The 7,217-nt window shown below is 43.6% G+C and overlaps 1 pseudogene; it reads right to left on the bottom strand.

The window, feature by feature from the left end:
- Positions 1 to 4,334: 4,334 nt before the first annotated feature.
- On the bottom strand, positions 4,335 to 5,412 carry LOC139016842 (V-type proton ATPase subunit E 1 pseudogene; annotated as a pseudogene).
- Positions 5,413 to 7,217: the final 1,805 nt, after the last annotated feature.

A 7,217-nucleotide genomic window follows, 5' to 3' on the forward strand; every position in this document is an offset into this window, starting at 1 on the left:
TCAGCCCCTCACCCAGGCTGGCCAGGCACCCCAGCGGGACCCCCACCCTGATCCAGGACACCCTTCAGGGCAAACCAGTCAGCCCCCACCCATGCACCAGGCCTCTATTCTATATAATAAAAGGGTGATATGCAAATTGACCCTAACAGCAGAATGACTGGGAATGACTGGTCACTATGACACACACTGACCACCAGGGGGCAGATGCTCAATGCAGGAGCTGCCCCCTGGTGGTCAGTATGCTCCCACAGGGGGAGCTCTGCTCAGCCACAAGCCAGGCTGATGGCTGCCAGCACAGCGGTGGTTGCAGGATCCTCTCCCGCCTCCTCAGCAGCACTAAGGATGTCCTACTGCAGCTTAGGTCTGCTCCCTGCTGGCAAGTGGACATCCCCTGAGGGTTGCCGGGCTGCCAGAGGGATGTCTGACTGCCAGCTTAGGCCCAATCCCCCAGGGAGCGGGCCTAAGCCAGCAGGTGGACATCCTCCGAGGGGTCCCAGACTGCAAGAGGGCATAGGCTGGGCTGAGGGACCCCCCCAAGTGCACTCTAGTTTATAATGTGTTTTTATTGATTTTAGAGAGAGAGAAAGGGAGAGAGAGAAACATCAATCAGCTGCCTCTTGCACACCCCTTACTGAGGATGGAGCCTGAAACCCCTGCATGTGCCCTGACCAGGAATCAAACTGGCAACCTTTTGGGTTCATGGGACAATGCTCAGTGAACTGAACCACACCAGCCAGGGCGTGCTGACCTCAGATTTTAAAAGAACATATGCCAGCCCTGGCCGGTTGCTCAGTGGTTAGAGCATCAGCCTGCAGACTGAAGGGTGGAGGGTTCAATTCCGTCAAGGGCACATACTTCAGTTGCAAGCTCGGCATGCGGGAGGCAACCAATTGATGTGTCTCTCTCACATCAATGTTTCTCTCTCTCTAGCTCTCTCCCTCCCTTCCATTCTCTGTAAAAAATAAATGGAAAAAAAATCCTTGGGTGAGGACTAACAACAACAAAAAAGAACATATACCAAAAGTAGAAAGAAGAGCACATAAAAAGAGAATGATGCATTTTGTAGATATGTTATATATCAATAAAAAAATTAGCCCTGACTGGTTTGGCTCAGTGGATGGAGCGTCGGCCTGTGGACTGAGGGGTCCCGGGTTTGATTCCGGTCAAGGGCATGTGCCTTGGTTGCGGGCACATCCCCAGTGGGGGGTGTGCAGGAGGCAGCTGATCGATGTTTCTCTCTCATTGATGTTTCTGACTCTCTATCTCTCTCCCTTCCTCTCTGTAAAAAATCAATAAAATATATTTTTAAAAAATTAAAATACAAACATTTTTTAACACTAAGCAGATGTTTGCAGACAAACCTAATTCTCCTAAACTCACAAACCAGCAATTAATTATCTTACAATCTTAAGTTCCACAGATTGGCTTTTCAATGGTGCATTTCAAACTATCCCAGAATCAATTGCTTCTCTGCAGTTCCCCCCACTTGTAGTCCTCATGGTGGGCCCTCCAGGCTACCACCTACTTTTTTGGAGGAAATCGCCAGCCTGGCTAACTGGGATCACCATGGCTCTCAGCCACCCCAGCTGGGCTGTCACTGCTGCTGAACCATCTCTCCTCCAGCTTCTTTTTTTTTTTTTTTTTTTTTTTTTAATTAAATCTTTATTGTTCAGATTATTACATTTGTTCCTCTTTTTTCCCCCCATAACTCCCCTCCTTCCAGCTCCCACCCCACCCTCCACCCTCACTCCCCACCCACTGTGTTCATCCATAGGTGCATTATTTTTGTCCAGTCACTTCCCGCATCTCCCACACCCCTTTTTCCCCCAAGAATAGTCAGTCTATTCCCTTTCTATGTCCCTGATTCTATTATAATCACCAGTTCATTCTGTACATCAGGTTATTTATTCACTTGATTCTTAGATTCATTTGTTGATAGATGCATGTTTGTTGTTCATAATTTGTATCTTTACCTTTTTCTTCTTCTTCCTCTTCTTAAAGGATACCTTTCAGCATTTCATATAATACTGGTTTGGCGGTGATGAACTCCTTTAGCTTTTCCTTATCTGTGAAGCTCTTTATCTGACCTTCAATTCTGAATGATAGCTTTGCTGGATAAAGTAATCTTGGTTGTAGGTTCTTGGTATTCAGCACTTTGAATATTTCTTGCCATTCCCTTCTGGCCTGCAAAGTTTCTGTTGAGAAATCAGCTGACAGTCGTATGGGTATTCCCTTGTAGGTAATTGAGCCTCTTTCTCTTGCTGCTTTTAAGATTTTCTCTTTGTCTTTTGCTCTTGGCATTTTAATGATGATGTGTCTTGGTGTGGTCCTCTTTGGATTCCTTTTGTTTGGGGTTCTCTGCGCTTCTTGGACCTGTAAGTCCATTTCTTTCTCCAGGTGGGGGAAGTTTTCTGCCATTATTTCTTGAAATAGGTGTTCAATATCTTGCTGTCTCTCATCTTCTGGCACTCCAATGACTCTGATATTAGACCGCTTAAAGCTGTCCCAGAGGCTCCTTACACTATCTTCACACTTTCGGATTCTTTTTTCATTTTGCTTTTCCAATTGGGTGTTTTTTGTCGAATCTTTGGTTTGATTATTGTACTCCTCTGGTCTGCTATTGGGTATAATATTCTTTATTTCAGTCTGTGTATGCTTACTTTCTAATTTCTTTATCGTAGCATCGAGGGTCTCATTAGTTTTCGTGAGGTTCTGCACAAATTTATGGCAAGCCCTCAAAATTGCGATTCTTAGCTCCATATCCTCCATTTCTGTCATGTTTTTTTGTCTCCGCATCTTTTATGCTTTCTTGGTGCACCCCCTTGTGGTCTCTGTGCGCAGTCTTGTTCTAGCCAAGCCTTAATTGTTGTAGTTAACACTAGAGGTATTTGACCCCCAGGCCGACTGGCTATAGGAATCAGCTGTGCGGAAAACGTCTGCCTTCTGGGGAGGCGCTAATCCAGCCCTTGCCTGAGGCGATCGGCAAATGGCTGTGCGCAGGCTTTGGGCGGGGCGGGATCAACAGGGCGGGCAGAGGGAGCAGTTATGGCCGCGCTCAGTCCCGTTCCCAGAGGCTCTGCTTCTCAGAACCCCGGCAGCCGCTGCAAACCTCGGAGAGAAAGCTGCCCTCAGGTTCCAACTGATGCCGGATAATCCCGCTTCTCCCGTTTGAGTCTGGGTCCCTAGAGACTCGCCCGGATCTGGAGCCCAGAGTCTGAGACTCACTCCCGACCGAAAACGACAACCGCGCCCTCAGCCACCAGCCCGCTTTCGCGCGCACCTCGGTACCTTTGTATTTTCCACACTGCGCCGCCTCTGAGCCTCGATTTGCTGTTCTCTTTCCTTCTAGTTGTAGAGTCTCTCTTCAGCCAGCCTTCCTGTGGTTCTGGGTGATGTCCGTTCAGTCTTTTAGTTGTATTTTTGAAATGGTTGTTTGCGGCAGCGGTCTCCGGTGTTTACCTACGCCGCCATCTTTTACTCTCTCTCCTCCAGCTTCTTGCCCTGCTCTACTTCACACTCCTTCTTCCTAAGGCTCCTGACTAATCCACACCTTCTCTCCTTGACACTGTTCTTTTCTTCAACATCTTCTTGCCAATGTTAGCTCCAGCCACATGACTCCCTTTTTTCTTTACAGAAATATTGTTTAAATATCTTATTTATTTTCACAATCACATATAATAATATTAAATATAACTTTAAAGTTAGAAATTGCTAAACATCCCACCACATCAGTGCAACTGATTTTACCTTTACATTTTCTTTGGTTCATCTCTGTGGATATTTATACATATTTCATACCATGAATATGCTGTTTAAAATTTTTCACTTACATTGTAAAAATTATGTTATTACATAATATTTGTGGGTTTTATTTTTATATTTATATTTGTTGTTAATCCTCACCTGAGGATATATTTCCATTGATTTTTAGAGAGAGTGGAAGAGAGGGGGAGAGACAGAGAGAAACATTGATGTGAGAGAGATGCATCAATTGGTTGCCTCCCGCCTGTGCCCCGACCAGGGCCTGGGATCGAGCCTGAAACCAAGGTACATGCCCTTGACCGGAATCAAACCCGGGGCCCTTCAGTCTGTGGGTCGACACTCTATCCACTGAGCAAAACCAGCTAGGGCTGTGGGGTTTTTTTTCTTGTTTTTTTTTTTTTTCCACTTAAATGTTTTGTTTTAATAAATAAAGCATCATGGCTTAGATTTTAAATCACATTTACAGATAAGGAGCATTTCTAAGCCCAAACAGGTGACAGTGAAGCTACTACTGCCCCACATGTATGTTAAGCCTAAAGAGCAGAGGCTTACTAGCAGAGCACACCATACACATAACCTCTAGACTAGATAACTAGAAGCAGAGGAAGATCACAAGTTTGGGTAAAGTCCATGCAACAACTACCTGATTTCTTCACCTTCATGCTGCAGAACCAACTGAAAGTTGTGTTACTTTTAGATAAGCTAGAAGTAGGTTTCCTGATCATATTAAAGGAAACTTTCTCCCATTGTTAACAATTAGGCTAAGGACATTAGTATAGAAAGATATCCACAAGTAAATACAGAGTATTAGAATAGCAAAGAGGAAGCTACATAGATCACCTTGTTTCTTCAAATATCAGAAACTTCTACATCATAGCAGTGCCTGAATTCCACCTCCCAAAGGTTTAGTCCAAAAACTTCCCATTGGCATTTGCACCAAACAAGGCTCCTCATACTTTTGGCATCATCTGCTGAGCTATGAGATCCAGTCGGCTTTCTAGGGTATTGGAAACTTTTATTTTACGATCCCCATTATAGATCTCAACTCCACCAGCTATCTCCTCAGGTAGGTAGACCTCCTGATCAATTTGGACATCAACAGCTTTATTGGTGGCGATTTTGTACATAGGGATTGCTTTTTGCACTGCAGCCTTTACCAGAGGGAAATCCTGTTTCCGGCAACAAACAATCATCCGGGGCTCCAATAACTGGTACAAACCCTGGAGGACCAGTCCATCCAGCAGCACTTGGCATCTAGTTGTATCTTTCACCACCTTGCCGAGTCTCTGTTTTGCTTCATTTAGTAGGTCTGTAATAAGATCATCTCTCGCTCTGAGGACTTTGAGTCTTGCTTGATTCATCATATTGGACATCTGAATTTTTTTCTGCTGCTCTATCTGCTTTTCTTTTTTCTCATAGTATTCCATAATCTTCAGTCTTTGGGTTTGCACAAGACGACCTTTCTCAATGTTGAACTCTTCTTCTGCTTTTGCATCTATTTCTTCTGCTTTTTCATTGGCTTCTTGTTCAATAAAAGCCATCATATGCTTAATCTGCTTTTGCATGTCAGCATCGCTGAGGGCCATAGTGAAAGCGATGCTAGGCCAGTGGGCAACTAGCTCGAGCTTAGGCCTGAAGAGGATGGTGGAGAAAAGGCGGTTCTTGTTTTTTAAAAATAAAAACACATCACATATTCCAAGGATTAAAATGCCTTCCAAGGACCTGAAATAAATTGAAACCATTTCCTGGTTACCGGATACTTTAAATACTTAATTCTATAATCTGCTTTTTACATTTCCTATGTCATGGACTTCCTCCCAAGTCAGTACCTATATTTTCTACATTATTTTGTTTTTGTCTTATTTTATTTTTTCTTTCTTTTTTTCTACATTATTTTAAATAGCTGCATAGCATTCCATAATAAGGATGTAATTTTCTTTAATTTAATGCTTTGAATAGTTATTTCACTCCTGTTTTAAAAATCAGAAGAAAATGAAATGGCGCACAGTGAAAAGTCTCTTCCTCATTTCTCACCCCACTCTAGTATGTAACCAACCTCCTTTCTTTGGATCATTCCAGTGTTTATTTAGGTAGATGCAAGCACATGTAGATGTCATTTCTTTTTATCTTTCTTTTTTAACCAGAATGTATTATATACACTGTTCCTTACTTTGCCCTTTTCATTTAATAATTTGTCTTGGAGATTGTTCCAACTCAGTACACCGCGTTTCTTCATTCTTTGCTCTGCAGCTGCATGTCTTCCTTCCAGACAGGCGCCATCCCCGACTTCCACATGATAAACACGGTGGTCATCCCACTGACTCCTGATCCCTTCTCTTATCCATTAACTCCAAAACCTTGTGCCCTCCATTTTCCACCCCAACCCCTTTTTACTGGCTTGTTTTTCCTCCATGCCTGTCAGGTTTCTGTATGCTAAAAGAGAACATTCCTTTTGTTTTAAGGACCCTTAAAGCTCCTATAACCTTCAAACTGGATTGAGGTGTCCACAGTCTTCATCCACAGCTTCCATTTCACCCGTGTCCCCTCCTTGACCTCTTGTGAGCTGCCTTCCTCTTCCAGTCTGTACTGAAACTCATCTAATGGAAACATTCAACAGCTTGGTCTTTTTCTGTCTCCACCCTAACATTTGTAAATGAGTACCCATCCTTTGTTTACCATTCACCCCTTAACCTCTTGTAAAATGACTTCTGCCCACCCCCTTTATACTAAAACTGATCTTCAAGTCACCAACTAACCTTTTAATGGACAATCTCCCAAGAACCTGGCCTTGGCTCACTTCTTTAGCCCCCACGCCTGGTGTTCCTATTACCCCTACCCCCACCATAGGCTCACCCTAGAGAGTCTATCTTCCCAGTGACTTCACTGCTATCCTTTCCTATCAGTTCTGTCCATTAACTCTAAATCAGATCCTAATTGTTGATGTTTAGACTATTAATAATAGTGGTCTCCTAACAAACCCTTCTCTCTACAGCCTCTTTCCCTCTCTAACTGAAAAAATAAAGCAGATCTTACATCATTCCCTTCTTCAAAACTCAAATGGGTTAAGCACTAACTCTCCAATCTGATATTCAAGTCCTTGCACTACTTTAACTCAATTCAACTGGTATTGACACCAGTTGGCATTACCTTCCACTGCTATATAAGCATGCCCTGTGCTCCGGCCAAACCGGTCTGCTCTAAACACAGTGTACTTTGCGGCTCCAGGCTTTGGTTCACCCTCTGTCCACCTGGATTACATGTCCCCTCCATCTCTGCTATTCTAAATCTTATCCCCCCCAACTAATTCTACTTGTCATGATATCTTCACTAACCCTCCACTAAATGTGTTGGGAGTTATTTGTGCAGTTACCATATTTTGCCACTGGATTCTGAACTCTGTTAAAAACAACATTTTGCATTTAGTGAGCCCTTCTATGTGTCAACCTGTGCTAAGT

This window comes from Myotis yumanensis, unplaced genomic scaffold, assembly GCF_028538775.1.
Source record: "Myotis yumanensis isolate MYYU_CA2020_CCGP unplaced genomic scaffold, mMyoYum1.0.hap1 SCAF_9, whole genome shotgun sequence".
Lineage (NCBI taxonomy): Eukaryota > Metazoa > Chordata > Mammalia > Chiroptera > Vespertilionidae > Myotis > Myotis yumanensis.